Source organism: Chiroxiphia lanceolata, chromosome 5, assembly GCF_009829145.1.
Source record: "Chiroxiphia lanceolata isolate bChiLan1 chromosome 5, bChiLan1.pri, whole genome shotgun sequence".
Lineage (NCBI taxonomy): Eukaryota > Metazoa > Chordata > Aves > Passeriformes > Pipridae > Chiroxiphia > Chiroxiphia lanceolata.
In genome coordinates this window covers 69,498,849-69,515,150 of record NC_045641.1, presented here as the reverse complement: position 1 = coordinate 69,515,150, position 16,302 = coordinate 69,498,849, and positions in this window count along the sequence as shown.

The window sequence follows — 16,302 nt, the reverse complement described above, 5'->3', positions numbered from 1 at the left end:
CCGTCAGAACAGCATTTTGCCAGGCTTGCTCTAGGCTGTGTAATATTTACACTACGTGTCCTAGTGCAATAAGAAAAGAGAAGGATGTTGAGGGCTTTTGTTTGTTGGTTGTTTTTGGAGAACAGACACAGGATAAGCCCTTTCAGCCCTACTAGTTTCAAAAATTAAGGATAGAGATCACACCTCGTGATGTTGGTTTTCTGTAAAGCAGGAGTAGATAATGTCTAGTAATCATCTCTCACTTCCTTGCAATATAGCAGACTTTAATGAGAGGAAGAGACACAGCATTATCATGAGCCTTTCCTTAATAAAAATTATTTCAAATCCTGAAACCCAGGGCATACAATAAAGACATAATTTTCATTTTGTTAGCAAATCTTTTCTTAAAATACCATTTTCCGTTTTTATATGTAAATGTGATCTTCAGGGAGGAAAAAAAAATCAATTTTCCATTAAGATGCATCAATGAATTAAAGCCATCAGCAAGAAAGTTCAAATTCTTTCTGAAGAACAGACTTAAAGGTCAACCTGCAGACTTTAAACCTTTTCTTCTGACATTCTGATTGTACAGTATTATCAAGCCAAATAATCAATTAAATAAACTAGGGAAATTGCAGTACTATTCATTTTTTAAGGGAAGCAAAAACAGGGAGGACGAAAATGATGTAATGTAGGACAAGCAATCTTTAGTTGATACATCACAGGTTAGGTGATAGAATAAGCACCAGGTCTCAAGGGAAGGGATCCCAGCTGATCCTCAGTTTTCCCCATCTCTCTCAGCTAAGGACAACCAGAAGTTAATGGTGTTCCTTAAGAACTGACCCAACAGGTCCCACTTCATAACTGCCTGGATCAGGATTATTTGACTCTGAACTGTGCTGTGGCACAGTGATAAATTTCTGGACTCCAGAACTCACAGCCCACCTATGGAATGGGATACCACAGCAAAGGAAGCTGAATTAACCCATATCCCATCCAGAGCTGAGACAGGCACACATTCATCCACTTCTCTTGCCAGAAGTGCCCTGATGATACAATTCCTGCAGCTCCCTGCACTGCAGTCTCAGAGGGGACTTGCTCCTCCAGGGAAAGAGCACACACTACACTGCCAATCACGTGAGCTTCACCCGACCCAGATGCAAAAGCCACATCTGCTGCAGGAGTGAAATATAATTAATTGGACTGAATGTGTGTATAAACTGACTAGAGAAACCAGTGCTGATGAAAATGCCAGCAAAAATAGCAAAAATGTTTGTAGAAAGAGGTTGTACCTGTATTTAGATCAGTAAACAGGCAAGATTTGAGGCACAGAAATTGCTAATTATATGCAGGTCCTTCATCACTGTTTCTGCCAGTATTTGCTGTACTGAAAAGCCCCCAAAAGAACAGGCAAGTACCCCAGTGCCTCTGCAACTTATATTTTGACAAAAGTAATAGTATGACACAATCTTGTAGAGAAAGGAAGGTGGATTTAAATGTACCTTCCTCTTTGCCTCAGGCTTTTAAAAGTGGAGGCATCTTGGAACTTGAGGACCTAAAGAAAAATTTACAATTATAGACAGTAAAAACTAGAGTTTGTAATTGTAGAGTAATACATAAAATCTGGCTACTTGGAAGTGTGAACAGCAGTAACTTATCCAACAATAACTATGTTTCTGCAACACCGAGCTCAAGGGGAAATTGAGTTAGTCCTGTCTTCACAATCCATGATTATCGATCATTTTTAGCACATTTTGTTACTCCCCTCCCAGCAGAGGCTGATGTGACAATTGGTCTGGGAAAGAAAAAATGTCAGTTGTCTGTGGAGGTCTCTAGAAAGTCTGCTACCTCTTAACACCTCTGGGGAAACCTTGTTGATAAATAAAGGGCTGCCACATGTGATATGCAAAAAAAAAAAAAAAAAAAAAAAAAGAAACTACTAAGTTAGCAAGGGCAAATTCAGCAGTGAACAGACTAGTAAGGCTCAAGTGAGGCTCAAGTCAGGGATTTGACACTCTGCAGGTCAGGAGAACAATTACACTGAAGCTGGACCAAATATGATAAATTAGAAAGTAAAGAGAAATCAACCAATTTTTCATTATGGCAGATATACACAGCCATAATACTTGTGACTCACAGTTCCTTTTATCATTAAAGTCAAGTAACACAAATTGACTTCATGCCAGTTTATGACCCCAGCCAGATCTGTGACTCTTGTGAGAAGGTGTCCTAAACAAAACCCTTGAAGGTCTGGGGTTTGCAGTGATAAGTAATGACTAGTGTGGGAAGCCACCCACCCACAGCACCTCCACACACAGTTTATCTGCTGATGCTTCACATGAGCCACCCCAAGTCTGGCAGATGGGTAAGCAAAGCTCTGCTCCCACACAGGTTAATCAGGAAAGCACAGTCCCTGTGGCAGACAGGGCCACCCCACTGTGTGATTCTGGATGTATCACCTAGTGCTAAAAGAGCCCTCAACCCCCTGGCAGGACATCCTAGTCTTGGCTTGGCACAGCACTAACCCAAATATAATGCTTTCAAATGAAAGACAATTTATAAGCAAGCCAGAGGACAAGACAATTTGTACTTTTGTGCATAATTGTGTCGCAAACACATATGAACAACTCCTCCCAGAACTGCTGGGGAACTTGGATGTGTTACTCCATCCAAGCTGACTGAGGGAAGGAAAGGGAGACAGAAAACTTGTGATTCTCCTTCAGGCCCAGATTCCTTTATAACTGGCAGTGCCACCAAGAGGGAGCAGAAAAAGGGGCATCCTCCAGACCCCTGGCTCTACCCCTGGAGCCCTTCCAGCCCTCACTCTCTTTGACTTCCTAGGGTCTTAGAAAGCCAGCTGCCCACCTCAGCAGCAGGAATGCGGAACCTCCAGGGAGCTGTGCACGATGTGCAACATGTTTTATTTGTGCCCCTACTCCCCATCAGCGAACTGTGGTCTGGGAAGTAGCCAAGGTGCCATGTCCCAAATACCACAGTTCAGGGGTACAAAAGCACTCAAAGCTACTCATCACATTGCAAGAGTGACTTTCCATAGATGTGGCTGCATCCTCTGAGGGGGAGCTCCTCAGACAAGCCTCACAAGCCAGTTTGAGTGCCTAGCAGACATCCACATCGAGAAGTAACCAGATAGGCAGCAGCAGCACTACAGAAAATTACATCTATTTGTATCTAGTTCGACAAGTTGGTCAAATATCTGCTTCTGGGTCACCTGAGCCACACATTCACAGTATTCTGCCCTGAAAAATACATTGTAATCTTGCATTGGTTTTGTATTTGTTGGGTTTTTGATTTAGAATTTTAATTACATTGCCATGGAAAAAGACATCAGAGGCTTAAAACTGTTCCTTTGCTGTGAGGGAAAAATTTGTTTGTGTTTTGTAAATCTAGTCATATTTTTACACTGTGAGAATTAACAAACACTGATGAAACTGAGTTTTGTGATACAAGCTGATCCATGATGCAATGCCACCTGCAAAAGGATTTTGTGTCCCATTATCTACCACTCCACTGATCTTCATAGCAAAGCTTGTGACAGTATGTTGAAAATAAGATGAAAGCTAAGCACAGCAGTTACCTTCAGGTTATCCTGACTTACCAAACACTGTAATCACCTTTCCTGGCTTTTTTTCCCCACCTTCCACCACACTCACTTTCCAGCTTGGTCACACACTCTCAGTGAGCCACTGCAAGGTCTCCTTACCTCGGCTCCCCTTCTGGGGCTGTGCAGCTCATTACTTCCACCTCAGCACTGAGCCTTCCACCTCATCTCCAAGGTCTTCAGGGCATTCTTCCCAATTCATCAAGGTCATTCCAAATGCTAATGATACCCTCTGACGTTTCGGCTCTCGCTGCCAGCCTGATGTCATCTACAGCGCTGAAAAGAACACACCGTACTCAACATTTGGATCATGAATTAAACTCCCAGGGAGTGCCAGATCCTCTCCCTTCCCCATATCACTCCTTTTTTCCCTCATCCTCCCCATCTTACCCTCACGTCCATCATGGGGAAGCTGCTCCTGACAGCCAACACAAACCCTTGCTCTTCCACAGGAGAGGATGGTGCCCTCCAAAGCCACTTGTGGGTGCAAGCAGCCTCCACACTTCTGCTGATGGATCCCTCCCAGCCTTCCTAACTTTTAACCACACAATGGGAAGGAGAAGGAGGTCAAACCAAGGGAGCAAAATGGTGGTAAGGGAGGTTGGGTCTGTCTCTGGGGAAATAAAGTGGGATGCAGCAGAGAACTGTGAGAGTGGCCTGAGTCACTGTGCTGGTTTTGGCTGGGGTGCAGTTCATTTCCTTCACAGTGGATACTACGGGGCTGTGTTTTGGGTTTGTGCTGAACACAGGGGTGATCATATAGGGATGTTTTTGTTTTTGCTGAGCAGGGCTTACCCAGAGCCAGGATGCTTTTTGTACTGCCACACTGGCAAGGAAGTTGGGGGTGCATGGGAGGCTGGAAGGAGACACAGCTGGGACAGGTGACCCCACCTGACCAAAGGGATATTCCAGACCACATGGCACCATGTATATAAAGTGGGGGTAAGAAGAAGGAAAGGGAGGAGTTTGGAGTGATGGTGTTCATCTTCCTATCTCACTGTTAGGCATGATGGAGCTCTGCTCTCCCAGAGATAGCTGAGCACCTGCCTGCCCATGGGAAGCAGTGAATCAGCTCCTTGTTTTGCTTTCCTTGTGTGCGTGGGTTTTCCTTTCCCTATTAAACTGCTTTTATCTCAACCCAGGAGTTTTCTGGCTTTAAACCTTCCAATTCTCTCCCCAACCCACTGGTGGGGGAGTGAGGGAGTGGCTGTGAGGGGCTTGGCTGCTGGCTGGAGTGACACCAGGACAGTCATGTTATGGGGTAGAGATCACTCTGAACCCAGGAGATGTGACATTCGGCTTTGGCCCCTCCACCGTGGGGCTCTCTGAGGCTCATGATCCAGCTGTGGGTGGTGCTGGAGATGAGCAGGTGCAGTGGTGGAAGAGGATACTGTGGGCAGTACCGGAGGAGGTGGGGAAACTTTTTTCTTCCGAGGAAAGGGGGAGGTTGAGGAAGCCCTACCAGATCCATCTGCAGCCACAACACAAAGGGACATACACTCACTGCCAGGTTCAGGTCACCAGAGGGAAAAGCCAGCAGAGAGGAGAAACGGGAAGGCACAGAAAATGAAGGTGCACAACCAACAGCTACACAGCATCTGAGGATTTCTCCCACCTTTATAAGGACCTGACCCCAAGAATGACCCCTAAAAACCCACAGAAGGGCTTCTCCCTCCCCAGTCAACCCCAGCCCGTGCCAGACCTCTGCTCTGCTCGCCCTGCTCCACCTGGTGATCCCTGCCTGGCAGATCTACTTGGGAAGCATGTGGCACATCTTCTTCATGCAGAGAACCAGGAGCACAGCGCTCACTTCCCTAGGAAACATCCCCTCAGGGAGAGTCTGCTGTACCCACCAGGCACGGGCCCTCCGTTTGTGGAGCTCTATACAGTCACTTATAGCCATCCCAGGGAAAAAACCTAGGTTGTTCCATGTCCATGGAAGGTAAGAGTCAAAAAATGTGCTTAAGTGGCATCAGAAATAAGGTCAAAACCTTTCCCAACTATGTGTTTTGAATCATGTCTAAAATGTACTTTTTTTTGTCCTTCAGTTTCCTAAAATATATGTACATTTGAGTTAAGGAACTCGTACAAAACATGGTAGGACTCAAACATTAGAGGATTATTTTTTTATTTCAGTAATTGACAATTTATCCTTCAGAAGCTTTTAACTTCAAATTTTAGCAGGAAAAAAAACTTTCGTCAAAAATTATTTCCAACATTCAGGTTTTATTGCAGGCTTCCCATTTTCTAAAATAAATTCATAATGCATAACCAGGGGTTAACTAACCCTCCCACATCAAATCAAAATACTGCATTTCCAGTAATTTACATTTATATTGTAAGCATTTCTGGCCTCCTGTTTGTATTATTTTGGTAAATAAAAGAGAGCAAAACCCTTTAGATGTAGTCCTTTTACTCTATCTATCACCTTCTTCTGTGTTGTTGCTTGTCTTATGGTGATCCAGTACCTCCCTCAGCAGCGTCATTATTGAAATAAAGTAATATGTTAGTACCATGTTTGAGTGATCAAAATGCCTTCTCATCAGAGAGCCTGAAAATCAATATATCCCACTGTGCTTGGTTCCATAGTGCATGGAGCCCAGAACTTCCCAGATGGAACACTGGCTGCAGTCTTAACTGCTCTGGAATTCTGCTGGCAGAGGTGGAGATGGACACAGCAAAACCGAACCCCAAGGCAGGATTTCCAAACTGTCAAAGACTAAAGGCTCTGGGAGAACACTTATTGATAAGGAAGTGGATTGTCACTCTGTATTTGCCTTCAGTCTCTTTGATCCAAGTCGATTTATCCAGTTTGTGGCTTAACATCAAGGGAAGAAGGATGCAGACAAACAAATTAACAAAGAAAAGGGGGTAAAACGCATCCAAGTGACAACAAGATTAGCTGTAGGTTGGCAGCCTAATGCTGCAACACATATGAAAGAATAAATAGTGGAGGTTCAGGTCCACCAGGTAAATGAAAAGAACTGTAGAATTATCAGCCATACATTTAGTAGGTAAAATACCACTAGTAAAACACAACATTTTATGAGAAATAACTCCACATGTTTTGTCCAAATTTAGTACAGCTTTTCATTGTTTTAATTTATTCAAATGAGAACTTCAGCATTAAGGTGAGATTAATATTTCTAGAAAGAATATTTTTTTTTATATTTTTCCTAGGCTTCATTAGCATGAGTTCTGACTCAAATAACGTGAAAGGAAGAAAAATAATTAACTTGATCTAATATGTATTACCTTCAAACTAGCTTCTATTAGCATTTCTTCTAAGCAAGATATTATTTAGCCCCAGAAAGCAGTACAAAATCAGTCAATGAGCAACAGGAAACAGCAAATATGTTTTGGTATGCAAAACAAGAATTATCTGCTGGTAAGTCATTTGTTACAGCTCGTTCTATTACAGCATTTGGCATTTTATTTGGAAGTGCTACGTTATGTGACAAATAAGGATCTGAAGCATTAAAAGTTTTACAAAACTAAACATATATATCATCTTTACTTATTTCTTTCTTATTACTTTATGTGTGCATGTGTGCCATTATAACATTAGACAATTAATTACACCTTTATCCCTAAGTAACAGTGGAATTCCCTTCAGCACACCAATTTTGGCAACCTAAACCTTTTCTGGTTTTATATATGGCACAACTGAAAGAACTTTATACATTAATTACTTTCTATAATATCATTTAGCCTGCAGCATTCCAAATTAAAAATCACATTTCCTTGGCAGAAATTACCCTTCTAACCCCATATTCCTCTGGTAAAACTTATGGAAACTGTAAGATCACTCTTACTTCAGTCACCACTATAAAAATAACATCAAAGTCATGTGCCTTGGATCCTTCTTTTACATAAGGAATTTTCTGTATAATGGATGCTTTTCCTGCCTTAAGTGTCCATGTATATACAGTTGCACTATTATTTTTCCATTAATTTAATTCGTGTGCCTAGTACTGTAGAAATTACATTTAATTCATCTCATATATAAAAGAATCACTTCCCTCACACAGAAAAAAAATTAACTTTGTTACAACATAAATAATATTTACCTGTTCCTCCCGGCAAAGAGAACAGGTTAGATGATTCATCCATGAAGTCCATAGTTTCTCCTTCAGATGAACAAGAGGGAACAATCATTAAAGCCCTGGTCATAGCAAAACTGGAAGCAGATGTTCCTTACCTGGACACTTATTCCACACATTCACTGACACAAATTCAGAATCATAGAGGTAAGTTATAGAAGAAAAACAAACGAGCAAAGTAATAAATCCCCACAAAAAGTATTCCAAAGAACTAAGTTTTTTAAACAGTATAATTTAGAAATATTAATTTTTGCCTAGAAAAATAAGAATGATGCAATAAAAATATTGCAGAAAAACAAAGCAATAATTTAATGCTATAAAGAAATCGGGGAGGGGGGGGGAAATCAGCCTGAACATAGAAATTCTTTTAAGATGACAATAAACAGCAGTGGGTGGTGAACCCAGGATTGAGCCTTGCCCATATATCAGTGATGTGAAGGTGCAAGGAAAACACAGTCCTTTGTCACCTGCACGTAAATAAGAACGTGAGGTCACTTGCAGAAGAACACTGCTCCAGGGCAAAGCCCACCCCCTATTCTCTAATTACTAACAAAAAGCTGAATTATTACAAATTGAATGGTGGCAAATAGGGTAAATGGATGTACCTAATTTATCATCCTCCCCTGGGCAGAAAATTTGCAATGTTTTACTTCTCAGAACATGCTGAGGTCTCTTGCTCTGCTGCTGCCCCGCGTCTGCTGGGCTGATGAAGCACATCAGAAGTAAAGGACAGAGTTCAGCAATCCTGGGGACCACCCAACATCATTATTTATTTTAGAGACTGAATTAAGCACAAAGGAAGATGCTGTAAATGTCATTTCAGGAATGAACTCGCTGTACACAACCTTCTGCCATCAGATCTCAGTGAAGGATGGGATAGGATTTCACTCCCAAGGAAAGGCTGTGCCACTGTGCCACCAGCAGGGATTCACAGGAAAAGCAAGGAAGAAAAGCAGGAGGCATGGAGGTGTTCCAAACACAGTGGTTCAGTGCTTCAGACACCACAGTGAGGAGATTGTGCTACTACTTGTTCACTCTTTTCAGTAACTACAAAATTTTTCTAGAGAGCTTTAGCATTTTCCAGATGGGCCCTGGCTGAGCAGGGATGTCAGACTGGCAGCTCCAGGTCTAAATTGCAGCACATCTGCAAACCACCCTGTAGTGACATCCAAGACACCAGACTTGAAGGGAAGCAGAGGAAGTGCAAAGCATGAATTTCCAGGTCTCCTCTTCAAGAATCCATGCCCCAGAGGCTACTTAACCCCCACAGCAACTCGTGTGGAGGGTAAACCCTCCACAACCATCTCTTCTGGCTCTTCTGACAAGACAGTGGCTGCTGCTGTCATTTTCTGCTGCCAGAGGTCAGCAAAGGGGTTTCATGTGGAGTTCTCTGCAGGTTTTGTCTCAAAGATGATCTTGGTACCCGGCTTCCTCCACCAGACAGTAAATGCTGGTCAGATCAAATCTCTTAGATAAGCTGTCCTGAATTAAGCAGCTGCTTTCCCCAGCTTGTGCCATTGCTGTGTAGCAGAGACAGGACACCTGCATCTTCTTATCCTCCTCCAGAAATGCTTACCATGATGGATGGGAGATGAGGGAGGGCAGTGGGAGCATTTCCACGCTCTGCCCTGTTCCAGTTGTCTGAATGACTCTTGACTTTCCCAGGGAAGTAGAAAGGGGTCAGTCTAGTTTATTCACTGGCAAACACTTTAGGGCATGGAAAAGACCTGGAAGAAAAACAGCCCAGATTGTGAACATGGCCCTGCACTGAGAATGTTGCCAGGATGCTGACAACTCTTAGACCAACGATCATAACAAGCAAGTTGGGTTTCTGGACAGCAGACAACTCCCTTAGACTCTCCTCACCTGTGGAAAAGCCTAAATAAATATCCATCTTTTCTATTTTCCAGAGCCCTGAAAGCAATGATTCTGCAGGATATCCAGGTCTCCAGGTGAGATGTAAACTTTTGCTCCTTCAATCCTAGAGGAAGGCGTGGGGCTCCACCATGTGGTGCCAGAGCTGGCTGCTCTGCCTTGGAATGCTGGGATGGGATGCTGTGCCAGGCTGTGGCAAGGCTGCCAGTGGTATTCCTTGTTTCTTTCTCCTGGGGGTTTCTAGTGCCCCTTTTAAAACAAGGCAAGACAGTTCATTTGGAGTGAAGGGAAGCATCACACATCTCTTTTCCAGGCTTGTTATGATCATTAGTCTAAGAAGTCCCTCACAAAGAAGACTCTTCCTACACGCCAGGACATCATAGTTTTTCTCAGCTTCTTGATTACTGGAGAAATTAGAACAGCAGATATTTATTTAGTCCATCCCCTTTAGGATTTTAACAGATCTTGTGCCTTAAAGAGGATCATATATGGTTTAGGACTCATCCCAACTCTGCCTCCAGCACCCAGCCATTTAATGGTGTTGAGAAAAAAAATCCACCTGCTTTGGTATAATGATATTTTTGTCTAGTCATCGTACTTTGAAAAGAAATAAATATGTATAGCAACAAGCCATGGTGCCTCTTCTAGAAAAAAATCACTTTAAAAACTGTGTTTAATTTGCAGTCCCAAAACCACCTTTTCTTTTATATTCAATGTGCTTTTATATTCTCTGTGCTTTCATGCAAATGACAGCAAAAAGAACAAATTCACATACAGATAAGAAGAAAACAGAGATCAGGAATGGATCCATCAAACACCCACACAAAGAACAGGGAGCTGGGGGTGTTGAGCCTGGAGGAAGAGGCTCAGGGGAGACGTGAAAGGAGGTTGTATCCAGGTGGGGTTGGTCTCTTCTCCCAGGTAACAAGTGACAGGATGAGAGGAAATGGCCTCAAGCTGTGCCACAGGAGGTTCAGGTTGGACATAAGGAAGAATTTCTTCACTGAAAGGGTGGTCAGGCATTGGAAGGGGCTGCCCAGGGAGGTGGTGGAGTCCCCATCCCTGGAGGTGTTCAAGGAATGACTGGCACTCAGAGTGTGCTCTCCTCTACGCAGCAAATGGACAACATGGCTGAATGAGTGCCAAGGAAAGTCATGGAATAGGAAAATGCCATGCTGTCTTTTCCTGTGATAACATAGATAAGGGGTAGCAGCTGACACAGAAGATGACTGATGAATATTAGTGATGCAGAGAACTACTGAGGTATAGGGAATAGAGGATATCATTCTTACCAAATGAATTAAGCAAGAGCCCTCTTCAAGTAATATTCATTCTCTTGCTCCACAGAAAACAGGATTACTATAAATAGCAAACATATGATCTTTCACATGTTCTTCCAAACTATAATGAAAGGACTCTTAAAAAGAGCACAAACAGTGAAACGTAGTCAGATTGGGTTTTTTAAGCTGGTTTTTCTCCAGATTGCAGCTAAGTAATCAGAAGTCCATGTACACTTAATGCAGTTACACTTTAATGACAGAATTCCCACCAACTCCAGCAGTGAATGGATTATGTTTCTACATAAAATGCACATCTACCAAAGCAAAGGCTGCTCACTGCCCTTCTCTTGAGTGAACTGAATCAAGTCCTTGATGTGACAGTCATTTATGACTTCCAGAATATTAAAATTTGGTATGACTTACTTGGTCTATGACGAGGTTGATTTGATGATTGTGGAGGGGTTTTTTCCTTCTTCCCTTTACCTTCTTTTGAAGAGCTGTGTACAGTAGGTGGGAGGGAGCTTTTAAAAAACGTTTTCTGTGAACAAAATCTAAATTGCCATTGCCACAAAAATGTGGACAATGCCAACAGAATGGTCAGTGACCACCATTTAAAAGGCTTAGCCGATTTAAAAAGAATAAAATTTTGTTTTATTATTAGGAAAATTAATGAGTTACTTAGCTTGTAGAATTATGGAAATGTACTAAAAATACTTCACATTTTGTTTGATTTTGATGTAATTCCTCATGTAAAGATAATGCTGCCCTGTAAAGCAGTGATTTACTGTGAGGGTGGGGAGGCCCTGGCACAGGTTGCCCAGAGAAGCTGTGGCTGCCCCATCCCTGGAAGTGTTCAAGGACAAGTTGGATGGGGCTCTGAGCAACCTGGGATAGTGGAAGGTGTCCCTGCCCATGGCAGGGGGTTGGAATGAGATGGTCTTTAAGGTCCATTCCAACCCAAACCATTCTGTGATTCTTTGATTACACACTAAACTCCCTAGTCCTAAGAGCTTTTCTTTTTGAGTAAAATAAGAATTCATTTTTCTGCTGCAGAAGTATTAGCACTGCTGTTTTTAGAGGTCAGAAGCTTTGTGTCACTGTGTGTAAAACAAACCCAAAAAGTCAGCATTTTTTAAAGAAGGAGAAACACCATTTGACATCTTTAAGGACTTAAAAGTGTTTGACTAAAAAAGTGAGGTGGGATGGTGAAGGGAAGGGAAGGAGAAGTGAGTCTGTCCAGTCTGGAATGGTAAGAGAAGGATCTATTTTCCAAAGAGCATGCAAGAACATCCCAGGGTTGACAGCTCAGTGCCCAGCAGCTGCAGAAGCAGCAAAATTACTAGTAAGTTAGTGTTCACTCTGTCCATCTGTGGCAATATGTATTCAAAATGTTAGATTTGACAGTTCTGGTTATATTTTGCCTAAGACAGCCTTTGCATACATTTGTGAGCATACCAGACAATGCTAGTATTGGCATTATTCTATAAACAGCCTATTTTCCCCTAAAAGTAACCAGAGATGATTATGCTGACTTGCTTTGGTGGCTTTAAAATGCAAGGAAAGATGGAAAAGAATTTAAGTAGAAACAGTTATTTTGCCATCTCTCTTCCTTATTTTCTAACATTTTCTTTTTATTTATACTTGCAGGTCATACAGAAAACAAACTGAAAATAACATCTGGAGAAGGAAAAACTGCCACTGAAAAGTCCGTGTATTATTTTTGAAAATGTCCCTACAAAACAGATACAAGGGAAGTATTTTGCACATGTTGTTATAAAAGCTCTGTGGAAAGACTCCAAACAGAATTACGTGGTGTAAACACCTGAGGAATATATTTAAATATGCTGCCATTTGAATACTTGGCTGCATGGTAACATAAACACAAAGAAGGATATAGGAAAATAAAGCAGGTGTAGCACACACGAGTATTTTCATACAGAGAAGTAACACAAGGAATATTTTCAGTAAATATTTTAAAGGCAAATATTATTTAAAGAAAGAATCCAATGCACGTTATTTCATTTGCATCTTTCTAACCACTAGAGATTTTCTGTCTTCATGTGAAGTCTCTGAAGTTGGCTACTAGAGGCTGTATTTGCTAGACAGCTGTATGATACCTTTAAGTGTTGTACCACAAAATTACCCGGATTTGGGTTTTTTGTGGCCACTTTCCAGGGCATATGAAATCAGTTGCCACAAGATTCTAGGATTTGTCTCTCTCGAGCCCACATTATAACTGCTACAGACCTTTTGGGTAATACTTGGAAATGTGCCTGCACCAATAAAGAAAGGGCTGTATTTCCAGAAATTAGATACCTGCAGTCTCAGAGACCAGCAATAAGATCCCAAGGCAAGTAGATCCTTGGAGAACAGATAGTGGGAAGATGTGCACTTAATGTCATTTGAGAAACTGCTTAAGTATGCAGCAACCCAAACTAGAGAAAGCAAAAAAAACTTGAAGAGAATAAACTTGACAAGCCACAGATTTCCCTACTGGTCTGAAATCATGACCAGGAACCACACAGGAGGTGACAAGTAGGTCAGGTTACATAAAATAATGTATTTAAAATTAAAAAAAGAGAAAGTACAGCCAAGCAACAAAAGGTAATATAACTGGAACACAGAACAATCCAAAAGCATTCCATAATATTACTGATTGGAAGAAAAAGATTAGGAAGAGCTGACGCTCTGTTCAGTGAGATGGGGTAAACCAACAGGAAAAGAAACAAAATCTGTGTCTTTGCTAGAAAGGTCAGTAGAAATTACATCATTAACACAATGTAACACAAAGGTTAGATTTTTTTAATGTCACCTGTGGGCCAGAGCAAGCTGAGGTAGGTTGGTAGATATCATGGAGAACTCAGGAAAGATGGACGTGATTTTAAAAGATAGAGGAAATACGACAGGACAAGGAAGAGCCTGGGAACTATTTTTAGTGAGCCTGATTTCCATACAAGAACAATACTTAGCAGTCATACAGCACTTAAAAGGGAAAAGAATAATACACAGTATAGATTTCCAAAGCCAAATTATGTCATGTCAAATTTTCTCTTAAAGTGAGAAGCACTGTTAAAAACAGAGAAGCTGAAGATGGCATACAGTCTGTGCTTCAAAAGGCTTTGAGATTACCTCACAAGATTATTCTCACAAATAAGATGAGGGATGAATATGATAAAATTAATGCAAAACTTGCCAGAAAATCACAATACTTATTTGCAATTCAATGCTGACCTGGGAAATTATATTATGTTACCCCAGATGAGAGGATTCAACAGATTCATTAAGGATTTGAGTGATGGGACACAGTATGGTCTTTAAAATTGCAGCTGACCTTAAGGTGGGAAGGCTGCAAGCAATGTAGGGCTAGTTAGAACTTGGAATAGTCTTGGTAAATTGAAACACAGGGTTCCTACTTAAGTTAGTGAAAATTATGTATTTCAAATCAAAAATGCTTGCACAGATACCTAATATGGATTTACTAGCCTAATTTTTATATAAATGAACATTATTAATTTCCCGAACTTGAGAATTTAAAATCATAAAATGCCATAGCAAAGTTTTCTATCCCACTGTATTGACAGGCTCTTTTATTACTATATTTGCATGAAGAGCCACAGGTTTCTTCAGTGAACTTGATGGATGAATGAGAAAACTCTTCAAGATCTTTTTTGCACCTCTATTACCTACGTGTGGTCTTACCAGCTACAATGCCACAGAGCTCAAATTCTGCCAAGCCAAGAAAATCATTCATTTCTTTATTAATTTTTCTATGACATCACTTCAATACCTATAGGTCAGATTGATTTAGATACCAGGAATATTAACCCTTTCACCAACTTCCAACATGTTGAAGCCAGTTAATCTAGGCTTCCCTTTTTCCCCTGCAAGGAAGAACAGACCTTTTTAGAATGTGATTTGTTTGAGCTGCTCTAGAAATCTATATTAGGATGCTGCAACCAACAGCATCTAATGCAACAAGCTCATTAATATCTATACCACAGATTATGATGAAGTCCAGGGAAAATAATCCTGTTTTACTGGAAAACACTACCTATTACCATGAATGGAATACCTTGATCCTCCAAACCACAGAGAATTAGCAACAGCAGAATGGGACCTGGAAAGCCTTAAACAATGAGCAGCACCTGAGACTGCCATAAAACAAGTTACATCATGGAATCACAGAATATCCTGAGTTGGACGGGACCCACGAGGATCATGGAGTGCAGCTGCTCCACAAATCAAACTTAATCCTGACAAGTAAAGGAATATACCTTGAAAACCAGAAGTCAGTCAAAACAATAACCTTAGTTTACAGCAGCACCAAGGAGTGGCTATTACTGAAAACAATTAATATTTTATCAACTTTTAGATCAGTGCCAGAGCACTGCAAGGAAGAAGCAGTCTAGGTCCCTTCCAAGATGAAAAAGGAGCCCCCAAGCCCCACCCCAAGTAGAAATAGGAGCTTTTCAGCAGCACTTTTCAGAACCACCTAAGTGCTTGGGAGGAAAGCAGGGGAAAGACTCCAGCATCAACTCAAACTTACATAGGAGAGGTAACCCAAAAATAGCAAATATGATGGTTCCTTGTGCTCCACAGTATCAGCACTTCCTCCAGTCCCCAGAGGTATTTTGGGACTTGATCCTTAAGTTCATTTGAGACCCAAACACCACATTAGGGAACCCCAATACAAAAGCTGTGAACTGAAATATCATACTCAAACTCCCTCCCAACAGGAAAAAAATCCTACCTAAGCCCTCAAGTAAGAGAGTCCTCCCACATAGTCCATGTTGTGAAGTCTTCCACTTCTGCAATGTTTTCTTCTTTGGAATTTCCAAAGACAGAAATGGAAGGACATGCCTTGATGCAGGGAAAGGGGAAGATGGAAGAAGAAAAGCAGAAGGAATCACAGCAGGTGCAGACTTAGAGTAACTGACCTCCTGTTCAGGTGTCAAAGTCTAAGCACTGGTGCTCATTTACAAAGGACAAAAACTCACCAGAGGGTCATTTCTAACAGAATTGCAACACTTTAATAATGAATGTCTTAAAAACAACTAAAATACAAACTTTAACCATTGATTTGAAGAGGGGATTCAGCTCCTAAGCAAAATTACATTAAACATCCAAGAAAGTATGAACAGTACAACTGTACCCCAGAGCTGCAGTCACACAGATAGACAGTGTCATACCTGGTCCCACAGACTTCTGTCAATAAGAAGATGACTTATTAAGAAAAAAAGTGTTTTGCATTCTTAAAAGCTGAAACATTTTATTAATTACTAACAGTGCATCCTTTTAACAAGGGAACATAAAAATCCAAACAACAAACCACAAAACCAACAACCCACAACACAGCATCAGTTCAAGAGAAAGACTGTTTCACACAGGTGCAAGGCCCAAAGTTTCTTTATCCCAGCAGCTGTTCAAAGGTAAGTCATTGCATTTT